Raw genomic sequence first — 25,759 nt, 5'->3', positions numbered from 1 at the left:
ATTTTACAGATGAAGAAATGGAGGCCCAGAGTGGTTGAGTTGCTTGATATAGGTCACACAGGTAACAGAATAGCATAGCCTAGATTTGAACCCAGCCCCTCAGACATTAAATTCAGTGCTCTTTCTATTATACTACAACTGGCACTGTTGAAAAAGCAAGAAAGGCTGTGGAGTCAGAAGCTTTCAGTTCAGTTCCTGATTCCTGAATTTATAAGCTTTGTGATGTTGGAGTTAGCCACTAATCTTTGACCCTGATTTTACTCAGTTATAAAATAGAAGGGTTGGACTAAAGGATCTCTAAGGTGCCTTTCAGCTTTGACAGACTAGTCTTCACATTTCAAACGTGTATGCTTTATAAAAGAATTCACAGCAGGGTCTCTATATTCTGAGACACAGTATTAGGGTTTAAAGAAATTCACTGAATCCTAGGAAGACAGATGCTGGATCAGAGAAGCCTGCTTTGCTAAAAAAGCTTTAGGGGAGTTATACAATATCCCAAGGGGCAATGTGGCACAGTGGATAGAGGTCCAGTCTTGGTATCAGGAAGACCTGTGTCTCTGACACAGACTAGCTTCACAATCATTAGTGCCTCCAGGCACATCTTGAAGACCAGAGCCGCTGGTCTGCTTCAGTGGAGGAGTTTCCACCTTGGGAGTTCATAGGATCATATGTTTAGAGCTGGATGGGTCTTTAGAGGCTATCTAGTCCATCTCCCTTATTGTTCAGATGGGGAAACTGAGGTCCAGAGAGGTTAAGGGACTTACCCAAGGATGAACAGCTAACATGCGTCAGAGACAAGATTTGAGCTCAGGTCGTTTGTTTCCAAACCTACTTCCTAATTCTACCCAGGTCCAGGCCAAAAAAAAGGCAAAGAATGACTTCTAAGTCACTACATGTGAGACTCTAGGCATATTGTAAAATGTTTCTGAAACCTTTTGTATCTGCAAGGGACTTTTAACAGTTGTCTTTATTTGTCCATTTTTGCCACTCACTAAAGGGAGGGTACCAGTTTTATTAACTTTGTTCTCATAAAGGCGAAAATAGAACAGGAGAGGCCAGTACCTTAGTTACTCTATTAGTGAAGGGAAGTGCCACATTCAAAGTTGTCCTTACATTGCTGTTTAGCCACTGGGCTACCCTCTCTCTGAGTGGCTAATTTAAGCCCTACTTGCATCAGACTTCACTCTCCTTGGGATGCTTTCCCTGCAGCCTTCATTGTGTGTGCTTCATCCAAGGTTTTTGACTATCTTCCCTGACTGACAAGTGCTGAAGACATCAGCCCTTTCCTGTCTTATGGAATATTCAACCAACAGTTTTCCCCAAAGGAGTGTTCCCTCCTTCCAACAAGATTATAATGGTTTGCAGTAATTAAGGAGAATTGCTCAATTATCTCTGTTGTATTCTCTCTGATGCCCATACTTCTCTGCAGTTTTCCTCTAGAGACCTCTTCAGAAAAGAAGCGTGGAGTTAGAAGGAGATACTGAGCAAACAGTCTAAAAGGTCTTCCTCTGTATTTTGAGAAACAGTATTAGTGTATAGAGAAATTCGCTGTATCCTGTGGAGACAGACAATGAATTGGGGAAACCTGCTTTGCTAAAAGCTTTTGGTGAACATGACATGCACTATTATGTGCTGGGCAAATGTGATCCAATCCCACAATCCTTCTCTTGGCTCAGCTGGAATTCTCTACCTGCATTCTCCCATCTCTACCCTTCCCTTATCTCTGCCTCTTGAAGTTCTATTCATCTTTCAAATACTTCAAGGTGGGAATGGGGTCAATGTGTGGCACTGTTGAGATGAATTATCAGGATTTGCAAGTCTGGATCCTAACAAGTTGGTTAGCTGGGAGACAAGTTGGAAGAATCAATGTATACAGTGGGGAAAAATACTGGCACTGGAAGCTGAGGATGTCGATTCAAATCCCATCTCTGATATTTATTTTCTATTTGACCTTGGACAAGTCACTTAGCTTTCCTTAGTTTCCTCATCTGAAAAATGAGTCCTATTGAATTAGATACCTTTGAAGTCCCTTTCAGCCCAGTACCTCTGATCCTATGTATAAGAGAAGCAGAGTGGTGTATTGATTCATATCATAAACTCTTAACTGTTTTCAGAACATTGGATGAGGCACTAAAGAATATGGGAAATTGACATAGCCACTGACTAATAGGGAGATAGAATGTAAATACTGAAGACTCTAATATATAATATTGTCATGTGTATTAAAGAGCATTAGACTTGGAGATGGGACACACACACACACACACACACACACACACACACACACTTGCCTGCATACCTAAACTTCTAGTGCTTTTTTGTGCAAAATCTGAGCCTTGCTTAAAATATTAGATGACTATTAAAGAGGGAGTGGACTACTTGAACTCAGAGGTCCCTTCCAACTTCAATCTTGTTAGTCTATGGGTTCAATGAGAATGGTCAGTCAGCCAACAAGTATTAATTATTATTAACTATGTGTCAGGCTGAAATGAGAGGGATAAATGCCTTGATGGTTTTAGACATGCTAAGTTTGAAATGTTGGGGAAAAAATATTTCCAGGAAAAATGTCTATTTGGAAATTGGAATTGCAGGACTAGGAGTTTAAGAGAAAAGAGCTAGAGTTGGAGAGTTGAGAGTAATGTGCATGGAGGTTATACTTGAAGAGGAGAGGGAAGATGACACCACTAAAGGTAAGAGTATATTTTGAGAAGATGAGAAGGTCAACAGCAACCTTGGAGATGCTCACATTTAGGCAACAGGAAAAGAAAAAAGGAGCCAGTGAAGCAGCTAGAGGAATGAATAATAGAGTAATGTCATGTCTTTCTCGAAGAAGGGGAAACCAAACACTTTTAGAGTCATCTCTTTCTACTTTTGAATATCTCTAATTCTTAGAAAGTTTTTCTTGACATTTAAGGTCTCTGCGACTTCCACACTTTGTTACTGGTTCTGCCCTCAGAGCAAAATCAGGATAAGTCTACTTCTTCTTTCATTTGAAAGCCCAGTTCCTTCAACCAATACCCATAAACACATGAATTCAAGGCTCTTCACCATCCTGGTCTTCATCTTCTAGACATTTTCCAGCTTATTAATGTCCATAAATGGTGGAACCCAGAAGTGAACACATTAATCAGGGCAAGATATGACTGAGGCCAAGTACATATAGTGGGACTACCAAGTCTCTATTCTTATAAAGAGTAGATCTTTCTTAATGTAGAGTAAAACTGAATTAGGCTTGTTTGTTTTTGGCTGCCATATCATGCTGTGATTCATATTGGACTTGCAGTCCACTAAAATCTCGAGGTCTTTTTCAGATTTTTTCAGATATGTTGAACCAAGCTCCCTCTATTTTGGACTTATGACATTGATTCTTTTTTTTGTTACCTAAGTGTAAGACTTTACATTTTGCTATAATGAATTAGGTATACAGAGACATCATCCTCATCATCATTCTCATCAATTACTATTATTATTGTTATATCTTCAAGGAGCTTATATTCTATTGGGTAAAACAATGCATACACATACAGGTAAATAAACAATCTATAAAACATGAACATAAAACAGTTTCAGAGGGAAGAAGCTATCAACTGAGGAGAATCAGACCATGGGTCTGTGAATGTACTTTAAAAAATATTTTGATAGTAATTTAATATAATTGATTGCCTTTGTAATTCTCTGTGTTTTATTTTATGCAATCTGAAAACATTATTTTGAGAAAGGTTTCACCAGACTGCCAAAGAGATCCATGACACAAAACAAGTGTAAGAAGCTAGGAGGTGGGGGCAGCTAGGTGGTTCAGTTGATAGAGCATTGGCCCTGGATTCAGGAGGACCTGAGTTCAAATCCGACCTCAGACACATAACACTTAGTGGCTGTGTGACCCTGGGCAAGTCACTTAACCCCATTGCCTAACCAAAAAAAAAAACACCAAACAAATGAAACAAAAAAACCAAGAAGCTAGGAGGTGGCTCTTGCACTGAACTTTGAAGGAGCCTAGTGATTCTAAGAGATAAATGTGGAATGAGAGTGCATTCCAGGCATAGGGGAAATATTATTACTTGGTCTATTTCCAAAGATGATTAAGGGAAAAGGAAAAGAATTAAATCCTTCCAAAATTGTTCTAAAATGTTTATTAGTGCAGGGCACTGAATGTTGTATACCAGGCACGGCAAGTAGGTCCACTTGACTGGAACATAGAATGTGTGAAGGGAAGTAAAGTTCAATAACTTTAGAAGTTGAGATGGAACCAGATTTTGAAGGGTTTTAAATGCCAAATGGATGCATCTGAATTTTATCCTAGATTTATTCTAAATATCCAAAAATTTGGATTTTCATCCCAGAGACAACAGGGAGCTACTGCAGCTTTGGGCAAGACAGAGGCACAATCAGATCTGTATTTTGGTATGGTCACAATGGCAGCTATGTGAAGAATTGGTTGGAGAGTGGAGAGACTCGAGGCAAGGAGATTAATTAGAAGGCTATGGCAGTTATTCAGATGAGAAGTAATGAGGGCCTGAGATAGGGTGGTGGTTGTGTGGGTCAAAAGAAGGGGCAGTCAATCAGCAAGCATTTATTAGAGCTTGCTATGTGCCAGGCACTGTGCTAAGTGCCAGGAATATAAAGAAAGGCAAATTGAGAAGCTGTTATGGAGGTAGAATCACCAAGATGTGGTAGCAGATTGAATGTGGCAGTGGAGATAAGGTAATGAGGGAAAGAGTGAAAAATCAAGAATGATTCCCATGTTGTCAATACATACAAGTTTTTGGAGATAGCATCCTTGATAGAATCAGGGAAATTTGGGAGGAGGTAGACTTAGGGCATTAGCATCCTTGATAGAATCAGGGAAATTTGGGAGGGGGTGGACTTAGGGCACAGGACTTAGAGTCAAAAAGGCTTGGTTTCAAATCCTACCTTAGATGCTAGCTAGCTCTGTGACCCTAGACGTGTCACTACAGCTCTTACTGATGCAGTTCCTCATCTGTCAGTGAGGGAGTTGGGGTCAATGGCCTCCAAGATCCCTTCCTGCCTTAAATATATGATCCAACCATGAGCTTGGGTTGTTACTATTGTCTCTGTGCAGAAATGTCTTGCCTATAAATAGTCCCACGTGGGGGACTTTCAGATAGGACCAAGAGAGCTTTCGGTTGAAGTGAATAGAAATGTGTTTATCAAATAATTTTACATGTACTTCCAATCAAATTCAGTGTCTAACTGTTGCGATGCAACAAAAGTTCACTTGAAATGACCTTGAAGGAGTTGAATTGCCTTCCAGTGTTATCTATGAACAGATGGAAAAGTGTGTTCAGGCAGCAAGAGAAGAATTTATTTCAAAAGCTCTTGGGGAAAAAAATTGCATTTCCTTACTAGAACAGAAAAAGAGTGTAGATGTAAGTTCATGCTTGGTTCAGACATTCAAAAACACCCAACATGAATCCTATTTTTTTTTCCAACAAAGGAATCAGGAGATGGTAGGCTTTGCCTTTGTACCTCTTTAGTGAAAACGACAGATTTCTGTATGAATGTATGTTGTTTTATCCTCAGTGTTTTCATTTTTATTCATTTCTGGATTTCCTTGATCTAATTGATAGCCAGCAACGGTAAGGTACTAGATGCCTGTTGTTTGAGGTACCTGTAAATATTCCTGTGTCAAGGGAATATAAAGCCAGGAACAAAATCTCCCCTCCAGAAAAGATCCTTCTAGCTTTAGCACCCCCACCCCAACCCCCCAAGCCTGGAAGATGAGGCTTAATTAACAACCCTGAGAGCTTTTTTTTTTTCTAATCTTTTTGTTATGGGAAGAAAGGGTGAGCAGAAGGAATCTATCTGTTAGTACTAGCATTTATTTAAACATTCACTAGGCCCTGGGCGCTATACCAGCACTTTGGAGAAGGTGCTGAAGTACTTTCCCCAGAGTTTACAACTCATCGAAAATAGCACAGATACATATAAAGATCCCTTACAAAAAGAAATTGAAATCTGAGGGCTGGGAGGGGAATGGGTCACAGATAATGTTGTTCACAGCTTCTATGGAAAGTTCTCTCTAGCTGTCTTTTCAAAGTTGTAGTGACATGTTTTGTTTTTACATTACAAACTTTTACAAATTACTCCCAGTTGGTGAGAGAGCTCTACTAACAAAGGAGAACACATAGGTAAAACTAATAACACAGTGACCTCATATAAAAAGCAGATGTATCTGGAAAAGCACATTTCTCATCTGAAGTGTTCCTCATACTTCTCTCTAGAGCTCTTGCCACTGCAGAGGCGGCTGATCAAGAGAGAGGTTAATTCCATTAAGTTTCAATTCAGCAAATATTTATTAAATGCCTACTGTGTACATGGCCCTCTGCTGGGCCCTAGAAATACAAAGGCAAAAAAAAAAGTCCTAGTCCTCAGTAAGTTTATATTCTTTGTTGCTGTTGTTGTTTAGGTGGATTATATTTATTGATGTTTTCCAAATTAAGAGGTAAAATGGATAAAGTTTTTTAAATATTTATTTTTAATTCATTAAAAAAACAAAGAAAAACCATTACTTGTTAACATAGATGATGTATTTTTATGAAAATAGCTATATTTTTTAAAAAATGAAATTAGAAAAGTGATATTGTTTTGTGTGTGTGTGTGATTTTTAATTTATGTAATTAAACAAGCATTTCTATAACATAATACAATAAAAAAAAGATTGCACATGAAATTGCAAATCTACTAGGCATAACTTGCTATTCTTGTAACTCTTTTTTTTCCCCTTTTCTCCCTTCCCTTCCACCCCATTCTGCCCTAGAGATGGCTACTATTAGACACAAATAGGTGTATATATACATTAAATTATTCTATACATACTTCCATCTATCAGTTCTTTCTCTGGATGTGAATAGTATCTTTCTTCAAACGTCTTTTATAATTATATGTATACATATAAAATAGTTAATTTAGGCATTTATATTAGGCAAAATAACTTATTCTCTCAAAGTCATTTTTAAAACAATATTGCTGTTACTGTATACAATGTTCTCTTGGTTCTGCTCATTTTACTCTTCATTATTTCATGCAAATCATTCCATGTTTTTCTAAAATCATTGAGCTCATCATTTCTTATAGCATAGTAGTATTCCATCACAATCATATACCACAACTTATTCAGCCATTCCCCAATTAATGGGCATCCCTGCAATTTCCAGTTCTTTGCCACCACAAAGAGAGCTGCTATAAACATTTTAGAACATATAAGTTCTTTTCCTTTTTCCCTAATTGTCTTTGGAAATAGACTAAGTAGTGGCATTGCTGGGTCAAAAGGTATAGGTAGTTTAATAACTTTTGGCATAATTCCAGATTGCTCTCCAAAATGGTTGGATCAGTTCATAATTCTACCAACAATGAATTAGCCTCCCAATTTTTCCACACTCTCTCCAACAGTTGTCATTTTCTTCCTCTATCATTTTAGTCAAACTGGTAGGTGTAAAATATTATCTCAAGGCTGTTTTAATCTGCATTTCTCTAATCAACAATGGTTTAGGGCATTTTTCCTATGACTGCAAATTGTTTTGATTTCTTCATTGGAAAACTGCTTGTTCATATCCTTTGACCATTTATCAACTGGGGAATGACTTGTATTCTTATGGATTTACAAAGTTCTTTATATGTTTTACATATGAGACCTTTATCTGATAAACTGTTTATAAAATTGCCCCCCACCTCAATTTTCTGTTTTCCTTCTGATCTTGGCTATATTTATTTTGTTTGCACAAAACCTTTTTAATTTAATGTAATCAAAATTATCCATTTTTGTACCTAACTTTGCTCTTTATCTCTTGTTTATTTATAAATTATTCACCTATCCATAAGTCTGATATGTTCCATGTTCTTCTAATTTTCTTGTAAAACTTCTCTTTCTATCTAGATCATGTATCCATTTTGATCTTATCTTGATAAATGGGGTGAGATATTGGTCCATGACCAGTTTCTACCACCCTGTTTTCCAGTTTTCCCAACAATTTTAACCAAATGATGAATTCTTACCCACAAAATCTTAAGCCTCTATACTTGTCAAACACAAGGTTGTTATATTTATCTGCTGCTGTAAATTGTATGCCTCCTCTATTCCAGTGATCTATCTTTCTGTTTCTTGAGCAATACCAGTTAGTTTTGATAATTACTGCCTTATAACACAATTTAAGATCAGGTACTGCTAAACCTCTTTCCTTTATACATTTTTTTTTCATTATTTCCTTTGGTATTCTTGACTTTTTGTTTTTCCAAATGAATTTTGCTATTATTTTTCTAATTCAATGAAGTAACCCTATCAGCAAGCATTATTTTTAATGGAGATAAACTAGAGGCCTTCTCAGTAAGATCAAGTATGAAGCAGGGATGCCCACTATCACCAATATTATTCAATATTTTATTGGAAATCCTAGCAATAGCAATAAGAGAAGCAAAAGAAAGGGAAGGAATCAGAATAGGGAATAAGATGATAAAACAATCTCTTTTTACAGACAATATGTTGATATTCTTGGAAAATCCCAAAGACTCAACTAAAAAGTTAATTGACACAATAATTTTGGCAAAGTAGGATATAAAGTAAATCTACATAAATCCTCAACATTCCTGTATATCACAAACAAAACTCTGTAAGAAGAGATAGTAAAAAATACTCCATTTAATCTAAGACATCTCCAAGTCTCATGATGGAAAATGCTACCCACATTCAGAGAAAGAACTATGGAATTTGAATGCAGATTGAAGCATACTATTTGCTTTTTTTTCCTTCTGTTTGTTTTGTTTCTTCTTTCTTGTGGTTCCTCCTATTGGTCCTAATTCTTCCTTATAACATGAGAAATGTGAAAATATGTTTAATACAAATGTATATGTAAAGCCTATATCAGATTGTATGCTGCCTTGGGGAGAGAGGTAGGGAGGAAGGGGGAGAAAATTTAAAACTCAAAAGCTTATGGAGGTGATTGTTGAAAACTAAAAATAAATTAATTAATTTAAAAAACACTCCATCCACAATAACTATAGACAGTATAAAATACCTGGGAATACACCTGCCAAAACAAACCCAGGAATTGTATAAACAAAATTATAAGAAACTTTTTATTCAAATAAAATAAGGTTTAAATAATTGGAGAGATATTAATTATTCATGGATATGCAGGGCCAATATAATAAAAATGACAATTTTACCCAAACTAATTTATATATTCAATGCTATCTCAATTAAATTACCAAAAAAAAATTTATGTTCTACATTCTTAAAACAAGTGCATCAGACACTGGGACTGCAATCAAAAGTGTGAATGTTTAGTGATTTTCAAGTGTATCTGACTCTTCATGACCTATTTTGGGGTTTTCTTGATAGAGATAGTAGAGTGGTTTGATATTTTCTTTTCTAACTTATTTTTACAGATGAGAAAACTGAAGCAAACAGGGTTAAGTGATTTGCCCAGGGTCACACAGCTAGTAAATATCTGAGGCTATATTTGAACTCAGGTCTTCCTGATTCCAGACCTGGCCCTCTATCTACTGTACCACCTAACTGACAAAAAACGTGTTCAAATTTTACCTCAGATACCTACTAGCTCTGTGATCCTGGGTAAGCCACTGAACCTCTGTTGATCTCAATTTCCTCAACTATAAAATGGGAATAATAATAGCATCTACCCCGGGTTGTTGTGAGGATCAAATGAGATTTTAAAAAAGAGAGATAAAGTACCCCCTGGCACAAAGTAGGTGCTTAATAAATGTTTGCTGCCTTCCCTTCCTAAATTAACGTAATCTATTTTGAGGAGAGGAAGTGTACTACTGACTAAGGTGAAAAGGAAAGGCTTCCTAAAATTTGAACCAGACTCTAAAGGGCTTCAGAGGCCAAGCTGACGAGTTTCTATTTTATCCTATAACAATATGGGGTCACTGAATTTTCTTCAGTAAAGGGAGCAATGTGGTTAGTATGCTGTAAGAAAATGACCTTGACAGACTCATACAGGATGGCTTGGAGAGAGGAGAGACTAGAAGCAAGTGGTCTGATTAGAAAGTAATAGTACAGAGCAGGATTATTTCAGAAAAACCTAGAAAGACTTACATGAACTGATGCAGAGTGAAGTGAGCAGAACCAGGAAAACATAGTGCACAGTAACAGCAATGTTGTGCAATAATCAGCTATGAATGACTTAGCTATTCTTAGCAATACAATGATCCTAAACAGGCCCAAGGCACTTATGATGAAAAATGCTATCCACCTCCAGAGAAAGAACTCTGAATACTGACAAAGCATTCTTCCTTCCTTCCTTCCTTCCTTCCTTCCTTCCTTCCTTCCTTCCTTCCTTCCTTCCTTCCTTCCTTCCTTCCTTCCTTCCTCTCTCTCTCTCTCTCTCTCTCTCTCTCTCTCTCTCTCTCATTTGAATTATTTTCTACAAAATAACTAATATGGAAATATGTTTTAATGATCATACCTGTATAAGCTGTGTCAGATTGCTTACCATCTCAGGGAGAGTGGAAGGCAGAGAAGGAGGGATAGAATTCGGAACTCAAAACTTAAAAAAAAAAAGAATGTTTAAAATTGCTTTTATATGTAATTGGGAAAAATAAACTATTATTTTTTTAAAAAGTAATAGTCCACACAAGAGATAATGAGGCCCAAACTAGGATGGTGGCCATGTGAGTGAAAAGAAACACTGATGCAAGAGATATTGTGGAGACAGAATGAACAAAATTTGGCCTCTGATTGAGAGATGGAAGGGTCCAGGATGACTGCATCTGCATTTCTGCAGGGAGCTTTCAGAGGTGCCAGTGATTGAGAAGGCTACTCGTGTCTGGATAGTTTGGGAGAAGCAGAGATTGTACATTATTTAATAGCAGAAAGTGCTTAGTAGAAATTGTGTTGAGAAGTCATTTTTTAATTTGTCATGAGCAGATTGCTTGGTGAGAGTTAGAAGTGTGATTGTGGTGGGAAAACCAGGCAGGCTGTCAGAAAGAGGGCAGCAACGTCCAACGTGTTTGATCTTAGGTCTCCTTCCTTCACATTGTCAGGTGGGACTGTCTATGGCTTTCTGACCATTCTGGTATAGCCTCCTTTTGCAACTGACCCCCTCCAAATGTGTATACCACGATGAGGAGCAAGTAATGATCAGATCCAGTCTAGCCCTGCTTGTCTGAACTCTGCCGGAGGAATTTTCTCTTTTCTGTCCTCCCTAGAGCAGGCTGTCACCAGTGGCAGGACTGAGCATCCTAACATTGGTAACCCAATACTAACATATGCTGAGAGAATATGGGAAGTGTCTAGAGAGAATCTGTAAAGTCTGCCTGCCTGGGCTCCCATCTGGGGCTGCTTAGTTATTAAGATTTCAAAAGGGGCTTATTATAAATTAGATTCCTCTTTAAGGAGGCCCTGTGGCATGTACCTTGAGGAAAGCATAACAGAGAAGCTACCCTCATGGAACGGAAGGTGGGAAGCAAGAGTTTAAAATCAACAGGAATGGTTTCTGTGACCCTCTTGGTTCTCCAAGAGCATAGTGTGTTCGTGAACTCAATTGAAAAGTTGAGGGCCTGAAGCAAAGATCAATTAGCAGTCAATGAGATAATGGCAGCTCTTTATCAAAGTTTAGAAGATACTTAAGGTGAAAGAGAAAACAGTACAAAAGACCAAGCAGAGCAGCCTGGCCTAGTAGAAAGAACACCAGACTAGAAATCAGGATACCTGCATTTAGTGGAGTGTTGGATCGAGCACCAACCATGTTGGGAGAGCTCATTTTGAGCAGTTACAGCTCAGAAATAAGAAAACTTAGAGTCAGGAAGATTACACATCAGGGCTTGATTTATTATTTTGTTGATTGTCTTTACTTAAGAAAGTAAATTCCCCACTAGATTGTAAACTCCTCAAGGGCAGGGAGTGCCTTTTGCCTCTTTTTGTCGTGCTTAGCACAGTATTTGCCACCTAGTCGGTGCTTAATAAATGTTTGTTGAATTGAATTTATTAAAGAAAGTGATGGAAAAAATGTTAGTAATGCAGATTAAATTTAAAAGTGCATTGTGGATACATTTTTTTTGAGAGTCTGTCATTAAATGTTTATCAGCACACCACTGCCTGTGTTCTACAGTTAGTCTGTCATTCACTAGCCTTGCCTTGGGCAAATAACACAACCTCTCTGGACCTCAGTTTCCTCATCTGTAGGGAAGTAGACTAGGTGGACTAAAAGGTCCTTCCCAGCTCTAGGATTCAATGATTTTTCAGAAGCACAGCCAAGATAGCAGAATTTGTTTTGTATAATTATACATATTTGTAACAGGTTTTGTTTTTCTTGCCTTCTCTCTGGGTAGAGGAGAGGGAGGAGGAGGGAGAAAATTCAGAACTGAAAATTTAAAAAATTTGAATTTTAAAAAAGATGAAATGTGTTTCATTCTTGTTTCTTACCATCAATAAACCCTAAATAGTTGTGGTCCTACTCTGAACCTCAATGTTTCCCTCTGTAAGGAGAACCCTGGCTTATAGGCCTCAGAAAATAGTTTTCTTCCAAGGTCCAAGTTCTCTGGTTATCAACTGAATTTAGAATGCCTTATACTTTGGCTTGGTGACCCTACAGGACCCGAGTGGCATACATTTTAAAGATCACTAAGAGTCATAGAGCAGGAAGAGAATATGGATCTCATTAACAAATGAGAAAAGCCCAAAGGGATTAAGTGACTTGCCCCAGGTCATATATTATTTAGTGCTTCTCTTACACAGCTTTGGCTCTAAGAGGCTAATTATCTAAGAGAAATGCAAATCAAAACAGCCCGGAGGTTTCACTTCATCCCCTGCATATTGGCAAAAATGACCAAAAAATGACAATAGGCAATGTTGGGGGGTTGTGGGATGACATAGTAATACTTTGCTGGTAGAGCTGTGAGATCTGGAATTATACAAATAAAGTGACTAAAATTCTATACCCTTTGAATTACAGAAGTTACTGTGCTAATCCCATCTCCCCTCACCAAGCCATTGATTAGAAGAAAGTTTTTACATATTCCAAAATATTTGTAGCAGCACTCTTTGTGATAGCTAAGAACTGAAAATTGGGGGAAATTGGGGGGAAAGGGAAATAGATAAGCAATACTATTCTATAGAAATGACATATGTGATGAATACAGAGAAGTATGCAAAGATCTATATATCAGACTTGCTCAACTTAGGATCCAAAATTAAAATAAGCTAAACTTCTTTAGGCCAAAGATAGGTTTTTAGCACCTCACTTTCCAATTAAAGGTATAATTAATAATTACACTATTTCTCAAAAACTTTTTTTTAAAAATCAGGGCATAATCCAGAAACTGCAATCAGCAAATAATTCTTTATGAAGTCACCTTCAGTAAAAGACTTCCCAGCTGCCGCAATTTCTTTAGAAATTTGAAAACTAACCTTGGTAGTGGCCTCATTTTCTGAACTTACTTTCTTGAAAAAATAATGTTCCCCACTGAGATTTTTCAACAATTTGGATGCTTTAATTTGTTTTTCATTGGTGTCCAATTTGCTTAAGTCAGGATGTTTTGATTTGAAATGGCGGCAAAGATTGTATTCCTTTGGAACAGCTATTACTTCTCAGCAAACAGGGCACAATATTTTGTCTCTCATGTAATTAAACAAGTATCTATTTGTCCACTCCAGATTGAACACTTTATATTCTGATTTGATCTTCTGTTTCTTTTTATCACCCATTTTACAAAGTCACCCCAATTAGAACCAAATATTAGAACCAAAAAAAAATCTCCAAGGCAACTGATCACATACAAAGAAATACTGAACTGAGTATCTGACCTTAGAGAGAGTGCCAGACATTCACACAACTTGGAGGGTGGCTGTACAGCCAGGGAGGGGAAAAAGCTCTTGCGTTGTTGTACATATTGCATGGCAGGAATCAGCTGCACTCACTTTGTCCCCAAAAGATACAACTCTCTCTCCTCTCAGACTAGAGACAGACAGACTATGGTTGGTTGCTGTGGATCACGTGACAAACAGGAGAGACAGTGCAGCGGCAACCCACCTGCCAAGTTACATGACAGGCACAATAGTGACTAGTGGAAGGCGGGTTAAGCGGAGCTCGGACAAAGCACTCATTACGTCTTTACTTTCTTTTACATCCTGGCCTTTTTTCCGGGCTGCCCAAAATCCTTTGGTGGGCTTAAGTGGCCCGTGGGCCATATGTTGCGCAGACCTGATCTATATGAACTGATCCAGAGTAAAGTAAGCAGAACCAAGAAAACAATATACACAATAGCTACAACAATGGAAATGGAAAGAATAGCTGCACACTAAAGAATCAAGAAGGAATGTAACAAAATTGTAAAGGTCAAGCAGGTCTAAAGAGAAGAGAAATGAGAGGACACCTCACAACCCACCCCTTTGTGGAGATGGAAGGTGCATGGCTATAAAGCATTACCCATGTTTTCAGGGTTTTTCCTATATATTGATCAGTTGCACTGATTTTTTTTCTCTCTAAAAAATGCTATTTGTAGCTCTCTGAGGGGGAGAGAAGCGGATACTTGAGATAACTATGATGATATAAGAAAGAGAAGATATCAATAAAAAAACCTCTTTTTTAATGAAAAAAAGTTAATTATCACTCCTTTTAATGCTAGGGGTATCTGGATATTCTGTGAGTGTGTGGAATCTGTCACCCCTTATCTTTTGACCAAAAGCCCTGACCAGCACGTGTCCATCTCCAGTGTCTATATCTTCTCCGAAAGAGTGTTACAAGGAGCAAGGGGAAGGGAACAAGCATTTATTAAGTTTTTATTATATGCCAAGTATTGTGCTAAGTACTTTACAAATATTATCTCGTTTGAGCCTCGTGTCAGCCTTGGGAGGTAGGTAATCAATATTATTATCTCCATTTCACAGTTAAGCAGGTCATCTGGGGTGTTGGCCCTTAGAAGTAATGATAGCAATGACAAATCTGGTATTGGTACCTCTTCAGGGCTAACCTGGCTGAGGGGGTCTCCTCAGGGAAAATAAACTTCTTAGGCCTTTCACAACTAGACTGCCTTCCAGCAGATGCTCCCTGCGGTTATTCCATAGGTGTCTAGGGTAATGATAATAACAGCCTGGTTGTATGACAGTTTACAAAATGTTTTACATATATTATGTGCATAGATATAGACACATATTACATATATTATCTCATTTGTTCCTTATCACAACCCTGTGAGGTAGGTAGTATAAATATCATTATCTCCATTTTGTAGATTAGCACACTGAGGCTCAGAGAAATTAATAGACTTGCCCAAGATCACACAGCTAGAAATTGATAGAACTGAGGCTAAAACTCAGATCTTCTGACTGAAAATCCAGATAGCTCCATACTCAGCAGAATAGAAACATTAAGCTGATAGGTGAAAGGACAGTAAGGCATTTATAGCCTTACTAGTAAATGTCTGGGAGTCTCATTTTCCCTATGTAAGAAACATGGCACAGAATCCATGAATGTGTTCTAAAGCTAACCTAAGAAAGGTTTGATTATGTAAACATATAGAGGATGTTTTGAAAGACAAAATATTAGTAATTAATATCTTTTTTTCATTTTCAGACTAGCTAGGTGGTTCAGGAGGGAGAGCTCCAATCTTGGAGTCAGGAAGGCTCTTCTTTGATAGTTCAAATCTGGCCTCAGACACGTACTAGCTGTGTGACCCTGGACAGGTCCTTTAACTCTGCCTCACTTTCCTCATCTGTAAAATGAGCTGGAGAAGGAAATGGCAAACCATTCCAGTATCTTTGTCAAGAAAACCCTAAATGGGGTCACAAAGGCAGACACAACTGAACAATAAGAAAAACTGTTCTGTGATGGGAAGGAAACAATCATTTATTAAGTACCTAGTATGTGCCAGGCACTGTGCTAAGGGTTTTATTTATATCTCATTTGATAATCCTATGTGGTAGGCATTATTATTATCTCCATTTTACAGTTGAAGAAACTGAGGCAGGCAGAGCTTAAGTGTCTTTCCTAGGATCCCAAGGCTAGTAAATGTCCGAGGCTAGATATAAACCCAGATTTTCCTCAGTCTAGGCCTAATACTCTATCCACTGCTCCACCTAGCTGATGGGGAAAAGTTATTTGGGAAGTTTTTTTTTTTTCTCAAACCAAGTTCAGTAAGCATCTCAGAGTGCACTGTCAGAACAAAGTGCTTACTGCAAGACAACAAACAGCACCTGTAGAACATAAAAGTCTCCTGCCTCCCATCCTCCACTCTTCCTCTAATGTCTTATTGCCAGAAACTTGTCATGTGGTCACTGGCTAAAGTCACAAAGTGGATAGATGGTGATGTTTGCTTTTACATCTTTCATTAACTCCAAAGTTAAGTAATTCATGCAAATGGCAAGGTCATCAGCATTCTGCTAGCTTATTTTAGAAGACTCATTTCTTATATTTGAGATTTAGGGCAAAATGTCCATTTTAATAAGTCTGAAAATTATTTCGTGGAAAAAATATGTGTGTGTGCCTCTTTGTGTGTGTGTGTGCGCATGTGTATATTTCTACCTTGAAGCCCAGAGAGCCCCCACGTGCACTGCTACATTTACTAATTATTTTTATTTTGTTTCCTGCATAATGAATAGGCTCAGTTCCAGTCTCAGAAGGGAAATACAAATGGAAATATATTTTAAAATAAAAGGGATGGGGAGAACAATGAAAGCCCCACCAAGTACTTCTCTTTTAGCAAAATGAATAAACTTCAGATTGTGTCTAATAAAAATAAGAGACAGCTTGGCATAGTGATTAGGGCACTGGACTTGGAATCAGGAAGTCCTAAGTTCAGAGGCAGGTCAGTCAATCTCTCTCTCTGTCTCAGTTCTTCATCTGTAAAATGAGGAGATTGGACTCAATGGCTGTCTACTTTCAAGTTCCTTTTCCTATGATACCATAATAATGAGCATGTGGTTAAGAGAGTATGGCATTTAATTCCAAATTCAAATTGAATATTACTTTGTTTCATTGCTGCATAAGATTTTGTAGCACAGGAGTTATAGTCTGGAGAGGAAGCTTTAGCTACAGTGGAAACAATGCAGAATGTGGCATCAAATGACATAGCTTTGCACACTTTTACTGCTTGTGTGACCTTCAGCAAGTCATTTCAGCATCTCTCTGAGTCTCAGTTTTCTCATTGCCAAACAGAAGGCTGGACTAGATAGCTTCTAAGATCCTTTCCAATTCGAAATCTTTGATTCTAGCATGTCATTCCAGTTGGCCAAGCCTGAATCTACTCGGTGGGAAAGGAAAGGAAGGGAAACCTTTAGAAGCTAGTGAACATTATGAAATATAGTACAACACAATACAAAGTATCAGTTACTTAACACAACATTAAGTGCCTACTGTATACAAAGCAATTAAAATTAGGTGTCTACCCTCTTGAGGCTTAACATATAGTGAGGGAATAAGACAATGGGCAAGTCACTTAAGCTCTGTTTGCCTTAATCCACTTGAGAAGGAAATGGTGACCACTCCAGTACCTTTGCCAAGGGAACCCCATCAATCATGTTATCATGCTATGGTCCACTGGGTCACCAAGAGTCAAGCACTACTGAATTACTAAACAACAATATAGTTATAATTCACCTGATAATACACCTATAATACCTGATAAGTACATTAGAGTTAGTTATAAAATCATACAAAGTCTGAGGGGGCATCCAATAAATGTTGGTTCAACTGGATTATAATTATGTCATAAAGCTAAATTGTTTTCCAAACTCTTTTCAAATGTCCTGCCAAAAAGCTCTTGGGAGCTATTTGAAACCTAATACACATTGACAGAATCACTGCTGCTTTCCTTTTTTGTTAACAAAGTTAGGCAGCAAGCCTGAGGTATAAGAACATGCAGTTAACTATATTGTCCTTGCTAATAAGGTAAAAAGAAGTTCAGATAATCCAAAACAATGAATAACACAAACATAAACAGAGGACACTCTTCTCCCAACCTTATAAGCTTATAGGTTTATGAACCTTTCTTTGCCTTTAGGGGCCAAATGTGGAAATGCTCGCTGGTTCTTTGGTAAGAGGTAAAAGGATAATCCTGACTTTTTTAGTGGCTGGGATTACTCCCAAGAAGATAAAATTAGCTTGGATATGGTTTCAGTGTCTGGACTGGTCCCTGACTCTGTTGGGAGGGGCTAACTTCTGTGCTTGTTTACAAAAGTGAGTTTCTAGATCTACTCAGTCCCTTCTATTTATTTATTTATTTATTTATTTATTTATTTATTTATTTATTTATTTATTTATTTATTAATTTATTCATTTATTTATTCATTCATTCATTCATTCATTCATTCATTCATTCATTCATTTATTTATTTATTTATTTATTTATTTGCCTACTTACTTTTTTATTTATTTGTTCTGCCTGTCTTACACAGAGCTCCATGGCATAGCAGGGGACTGGGGAGAGTTATTCTTCACAAACATTGGAAAATGGCTGCTTGGGGCAAAAGCACATGAGAGCCATATATGCTCGTTCACAGGCCATCCATTGCCTTTTGTTTGCCCCTTGCTGAGCACAAGTCAGAGACCAGAGTCCTGAGAGTGGACTTTCCTTGTCCAGGAGAAGTCAAAGCTGGTCTACCTATAATAAAGTAGACTGGAGAAGCCCATGGGAGTTACATGACCTAAGAAGGGAGTTCAAGGACAAAGTTATGTGGGACAGCAACTCTAAATCAATTAAACTCAGAGACTTCTCAAGGTAGAAGCAAAGATTACTTTTTATTACAATCTCTGGAGAAGGGGCATCTGCTCCCCCAGTACACTTCCAGGAGGAGAGAGGCAAGGCACAGAAAGCAAAATGAGATTATATACCCTAATGCAAACAAACCTCCACCCACCACTATCCCTTATTCCCATTGGCTGGGGAGGCGGGCTTATATTCTTAGGCTCAAAAATTCAAAGACAAAGAACAAGGAAACAGGGTATAGCCAATCCAAACATACATGTCCTTATTTAGTAAACCTAATGCTGACATAGCAGTGGTGTGGTGATCAGGAGGGGATTTAGGGCCAAATTCCCATGAGTTAGATAATTCCTAGGAAACCAAAATTTACTGCAATTTCCCCTCCCTAACCCCCTTCCCCCTTATCCCAGAGATAAGAAAAGGTGGGAAGCTTTTCAAAGGGCAAGCAGTTCAGGTTGGGGGCAGGGCTATTCTTTCTGCTAAGCCTTTAAAAAAAAACCAGGGTCTGAGCAGGGGAGAGTTTTGAAAGCAACAATCAAGAAATATTAACAAGAACTATTGATCCCCTGAAAAGGCTTCACTTTTGAGAGATCATCTCTCACAAAGTCATTCTTGGACCCCGGAGATTTTCAGAGCACTGTGAGTTTTGGAGAGAAGAAAGGATTAATTATGAGGCCATCTGTGTGGGAAAGAGTAACAGCAAGGAGCTAAAGCCATGATATGGGGAAAAGGGAAGGTGGGGCAGGTTAGAAACCAGTGATGGGGTGGGGATCTGGGCCCCAGGAAGGAAAAACCCTGGACTTTCACATATGGCCAAATCTCTGGTGGTTGCCAGAAGCTATAATCCCATCAGCTGGCCTTTTTGTGACTACACCTAATCTCTCCTCCATCGTTTTACCTCCCTATGGCCCCTGGCCATTTCCTACCCTTAATTCTAGCTAGGCTCCATTGTCTAGGTCCCAGGAGTTCTATTCACCCCAGTTTACTGGTCACTCCCATCCAGACCTCCTTAGGCCTGTCCTCCTGTCACCCCAAAGTGCTTGGCCATTTCTAGATTCCTCCCACAGGCTTTCTGTGTATAAGGTCCACCTTGTCTCCTTTAACATGCTTAGATTTTTATAATGTAGCCACGGCTCAAATTCTCATAATCTGGCTAATGCCCAGATTCTTAAAATCTAGTCACTGGTCAGATTCTTATGATCTAGCCAACAGCTTACTGATGTTCAGACTCCTTAAGAGTCTGCCCAATATGGCAGATGTTCCAATAAACCTTGCCTTTGGCTGAAAGAAGGCTTAGGTCAAATTCTTTCAGACAGGACCCTCATGTTGTGATTTTGGGGTCCCAGCACCCCTGAACTCCTAAACTGCATCACCAGGACCTACCTCCTCCTCTTCCCCTTTCCAGTGAGATTTTTTTTAGGCCATTGTCCATCTGATAGGCAGCTAGTGGATAGAGTACTAGACCTAGAGACAAAAAGACCTGAGTTCAAATCCTACTTCTGATCTTCCTAGCTATATGACCTTGGGTAAGTCACTTAACCTAAACCTCAGTTTCCTCATCTGTACAACGGAGATAATAATAGCACCTATTCGCAGGGTTGTTGTGAAGATCAAACAAGATTATAATTGTAAAATGCTTAGTGTACACAGTACTTAGTACATATGAATGTTAGCTATTATTATTATCATCATGATTATCATCTTCATCTGATGGTAAGGGAGCTCCCTATCTAGCAGTGCCTAGGTACCTTTGCCTTCTAGGAAGAGTTTAAACCACAGAGTGGCACTATGACTTTGGGCAAGATTGCAGAGACTAGAGGTGTCAATTGCGCTGCTAGTATGCTGCCAAATCAGATTAAAATGTAATTGGAAAATATTTAACAAAATAAATAAAAATATAATAAGACAGATAATACTACATTTTTAAACTGAGTCAATATCTGACTCACAGGGATCCTTATGCATGGGTTAATGAGCCCGGTTTCTATTTGAGTTTTACACTATGGGAGAGAGTCAGGCATTTCAGAAAGTTGTCCTTGAGAACAACCTCAGGGGCAAGTCCCTTTGGAGGGAAGTCTAAATCGTGACCTGGTGAAAAGTTTGAATGACTCTAGTACCCTGCAAAAATGTGGGACTTACCAGAAATAGAAAAAGTTTATATTGATTTTTGGTGGGCTATTATATGCTTCCTCATGCGCTTTTTACATTTTTGTTAGGGGTTACTATTATGAGTCCTTTGTATTTTGTATATTTTCTGAGTGGTAAAATTAAGCTTTCCTTGTTATCAATACCATTATTGCCTTGAAGGTTTATACTGGACTAGAGGACCCTATTAACATTATCTATGGAAGCCTAGATATAAGCTCTATTCAGTAATTTCCCAGAGTAAACTCTAGGTTGCCCCAATAGAAGCCAAATCAATATTGCTATTTGGAGCAAGTCTTCTAAATTGAACCTGATGCATGTAAACACAAGCTAGGGGACTCTGGGTCACTGGCTACACAAATATTTATATATTTTACTTTCAAATTAAGTGTTAGCTATAACCTCTCTTTGAGCCTTTCCAACCCCTTTCTAACTTGTTCTAATACTGGCAACATGGCACCCAACCGGATTGCGGTATAGAAACCTCAGAAGGCCATGTGTAATCTACAAATTCATGCATAGAAGATGTTATTTACCATAGTTAGCATTTAAATGCATTTTCTTTTTCTAGGTTTTCCTCTACCAACTACCTACTCTGACACTGCCTCATCATGGTATGGAGGTGACCTTGTACAGTCCTAGACTGCCAGAAGAGTATAAATTTTAGAAGGTCCTACCAACTGGGAAGGCTTCAAGTGCAGGTCTGACAATGGATTAATTCCTAGCATTCAGTTCAATTAGATTCAATTCAGTAAACATTTGTTAAGTGTCTATCATTGTTAAGGTTTAGGTGTACCGGGATCCTGAAATAGTAATATTCGGGTCCTGCCCAAAGAATTTGATCCAATCCTTCTTTCAGCCAAAGACAGGGTTTGTTAAAACATGGCGTAGGGTGGGTGGAGATTTTAAGAATCTGCCATATTGGCCAGACTCTTAAGAAAGCTAAGCATTTGTATCACAAATGTAAGCGGGCCAGATTGAGTCTGAGCCATTGACCAAATTTTAAGAATCTGGGTACCTTAAAAGAGGACAAAATGTATCTTGTACACAGAAGGACTGTGGGAGGGATTTAGGAGTGGCCAAGTAGTCTGAGGTGACTGTGAGGTAATAGAGAAGGACCCAGAAGGGCTGAGTGCCCACTCTGAAGGGGTCTATGTGGAATTAAGGGTGGGGAGTGGTCAGGGGCAATCTGAAGGTAAAAGACAATGGGAGGTAAGGGTTGGGCTGGGTTAGAGGTAGCCACAATGAAAGGTTAATTGAGAGGATTGCTAGGATGGGTCAACACTTCAGGGGAATGCCAGAGATTTGGCCATGTGGGAAAAAGAAAACTCAAGGAGAGTTCAAGGGGAGGAGGGTTCCCAGGGCCTGTACCTCATCACCGTATGCCAGGCACTGTGCTAAGTGCTAGAGATATATATATAAGAAAAAGGAAAGTCCCTGCCCTCAAGAAACTTACAATCTAGTGGGGGAAGATAACACACAAAAGAAAGTTAAGAAGCTAGAGTGGAAAGGGCCACCAGGGACCAAGATGTTTGGTGGAGTTAAAACCAAGCAGATCTTCTGGTGGAAAATGGAGAGTTATCTGGAAAGTTCTGAGCCCTCTGTAAGTGAAGGTTTTGGAAGAAGTGTTGTACTCTACCCTTCAGTGCCCCCCTCTCCTTCCCCTCCCCCCATCAGAGGGGAGAGGCAACTGGGGGAATTCTATGGTTTTGAGTATCAAAAGCTGAGTGAGTCACCATGGTGGTAAGATTTAAGGTGATAAGCTTATCCGGATGGTGTAATGAAGTCCAAAATGAATGCAGCCTTGTAGGAAATTCAAATAATGTCTGAGGACTAGGACTCAGAGCCTGAGACTAGAACTAGGACTGAGAGCAGTGCATTAGCAGTAAATTGCTAGTTTGGAGAACCTCAGCCTCAAAAGATTGGCTGCCGATTACTAAATTTGTTTTCCGTTTTGTTTTGCCACAACCAACTCCCTGAGACCTAGATGAGGAGGGGATTGCAGTTTACCATGGTGGAGGGAATACCTACCATGATGAATGAAACCATGGAAGTAGAGCAGATTTTATATCAAATAGTTTAACCACACTGTTGCTTAGTAATGCATCACAACACACTTGGTTGTATTGTACTTATGCACCTATCTGAAAACAGGTGGAAACTGAGTTGAGGAAGGTTTTTGTAACTTGACTAAGGTCATAAGTTCAGTCGAATGCAGAGATAGAACTAGTCTGAAACTCAAGTCTAAGTTACCAGTTGGGCACTTAGTTGGTGAAACTTTCACTCCTAGAAGCGTGTTTCCTGAAACATATCTAAAGTGTATTTGTTTCCTAAGCACAGGTGGAGGTAGCTGCAGCTAATTGAGAAATCAATGTTCCAAATGAATGCTAAAAACAAAGAAATAACATATATATGTATGTATGCATTGTATTATCTTTTCCCCCAAACCTTCCTCTCTTTTAAACTTTACTATTTCTGTCTCAGGCAACACTAAGCTTCTTGTTACTCAGATTAAAATACTCATTCTCTGCTCCTCACTTTTGTGCCCTCTCTCACATCTAAATAGTTTCTCAGCTTTGCTGATTCTGCTTCCTCAGCATCTCTTGCCTCTCTGTCCTTCTCTCTACTCACCTTCCGGGCCCTCATCACCTCTTAGTTGGACCATTGTGACAGCCTTCTCTCTCCCTCCAGTTTCTTTCTTCTCCAGTTCATCCTCCACGCAGTTGTTAAATGGTTATTCCTAAAGCCCAGGTATGATCACATCAGATTTTAGAAGGTCTAGAAGCTTCCTACTGCCTTCAAGATAAAAGATAAAATCCTTCATATTCTAGCCAAGCCTACATTTTCAGGCTCATTACACATTACTCTCCTACATTATAACAAAACTGACCTACTTGCTGTTCCTTGTACATAACCGTCCATCTCTTGTCCATACATTTGCGGAAGCTGTCTTCCTTGACTGAAATGCATTTCCTTCTCACCTCCTTCTCCCTAGCTAGCTTCCTTTAGCATTGAATTCACCTGCCACCTCTTACACCAGGTTTTTTTCCCCAAGTTTCCCCAGTTAGTAGTGCTTCTCCCCAAATTACAGTGTGTTTCATTTTGTATATATCTATAAGTAAGGGAAAAAGTGATCTCTAATTGATTATTGTCTTCCTGCAACATACCCACACCCAGACCCATAGCTAGTTTATACAGTCCCAGAAAGCAAAGGGTAAATAAATGAAGCATTAACATGTTAACAAAGTATTGAACTAATTTTAAAGAGGCAGCCACCTCACAGATTTTTTTATGAAGTTCCAAAAGATTCTTTGATTGAATTAGAAAGGGAGCCAAGGTCTGAGAAATTATTAGTTATGCCTTCTGGTGGCCCTTAAAAAGCAACAGATACAGTTCTAGAGTTTGAGAGCATGTAGGATCTAGGCAGCCTTGAGGAGTATGGTACCTGTCCCTAGACCAGAGGGTAGCAGAGGGAGAGGAGTTTTCTTTCATCTTGCCCACCTTGCACCCCCTCATCAGCCATGACATTTAACACTGGGGCCACTTGCCCAATAGGAGATGTACATCTGGCAATTTTCCAGTTTAAGAGAGCATTAGGCATAGTTGGGGGAACACAGACACACTGTCCAATCAGACAGATAAAGGCAGAAAACAATTTCTAAGAGTGTGGCCCCTGGCAGCAGAGAAGAGAGCCAACTGTGGATTCAAGGGAAAACTAGCCCTGGCAGTTCAGAGATGAGCTGCAGCAGGACCTTATGAAGAGAGAAAAGGACGTTGAGGCCCTGAAAAGCCTGAGGCAGGAGTTGCCTTAACTACCTGCATTCCCTACAGGTATGCCTCACTACCATTGTACCATGTGCCCTCTCCTCCCATAGGCACTGTATTGTGTGAAAAGGCACCCCAGGTTTATAGTAGGAATGATTTTTTAGTTATTGTTCTTACTATGCCATTTCAGTAAATGCCTGTGTTTTGAGTTAATTGTGTCTACTAATTGTCCATTAATGGGGAGTCCCTTGTGGAGACTTGTAAGCTATAACAGTCAGGACCCAGATCCACAAAGTACCTTAGAACTTAGGAGTGGTGGCCCCCCTCTCCAAGGACCCAAATCATGAGTGTGAGTGTAAGTTGGGAGGGCTATCCCAGAAAGGTTGGAACATATGCTTTGTATTTTCCTATCTGCATTCCTATTGCTCCCCCAATTCACCTCCCAATAGAATCTATGCTCTTCAAAGATAGATATGCTTTTCATTTTTGTTTCTGTGTCTAGCACCTGGCACAATGTGTGAGACCTAATAGTGTAACAAATATTTGTTGAAAAATGGATGAATGAGGATGTCTGAGAAGATTTTGACATAAAACCAATGAAAGCCAAGAAGACAGATGCTTTTAAGCCCCAGGATCAAGACAGACAACTTGAGAAAAATACAAAAAGTTCACTGGCATATATTGGAACTATTAATAATTTTGAACTTGTCATATAATTAATAAAATTATAAGATTTAATCCTAAAAATTAATGATTTTGAAAATAGGCTATTTATAAAACAAGGATGGTTAGATTGATACATTTTTTGGCTTAGTAGTTTTCAGAAGCATGGAGTTATAAATGGTTGTTCCCAAAAAGCTATCAATTTTTATAGTTTATTTTAGGATGAAATCAAAGACCTCAGTGCCCTGCCTCTACTTCTTCTGATCACTTGGTGTGATTTGAGCATATCTGGCCAACTGTATCTTCCCAGCTTGCAACACAGTACTACCAGCAATTCTTCTATTAACTGATCTGCTGGGTCATGGCATTAGGAACCCCATGATAATGCATAATGGGGAGTAGTAACTTATTGGTCTGTTGACAATCTTAATGCAAATTAGTTATTCTGATCAGCTAGATGAAATCTTGCTATATGAGCTGATGCTTGGTTATGTAGATGTTGGAATGT

The sequence above is a fragment of the Phascolarctos cinereus genome, unplaced genomic scaffold, assembly GCF_003287225.1.
Source record: "Phascolarctos cinereus isolate Bilbo 61053 unplaced genomic scaffold, phaCin_HiC Scaffold_5;HRSCAF=322, whole genome shotgun sequence".
Classification (NCBI taxonomy): Eukaryota; Metazoa; Chordata; class Mammalia; order Diprotodontia; family Phascolarctidae; genus Phascolarctos; species Phascolarctos cinereus.
This window is presented reverse-complemented; position numbering follows the sequence as displayed.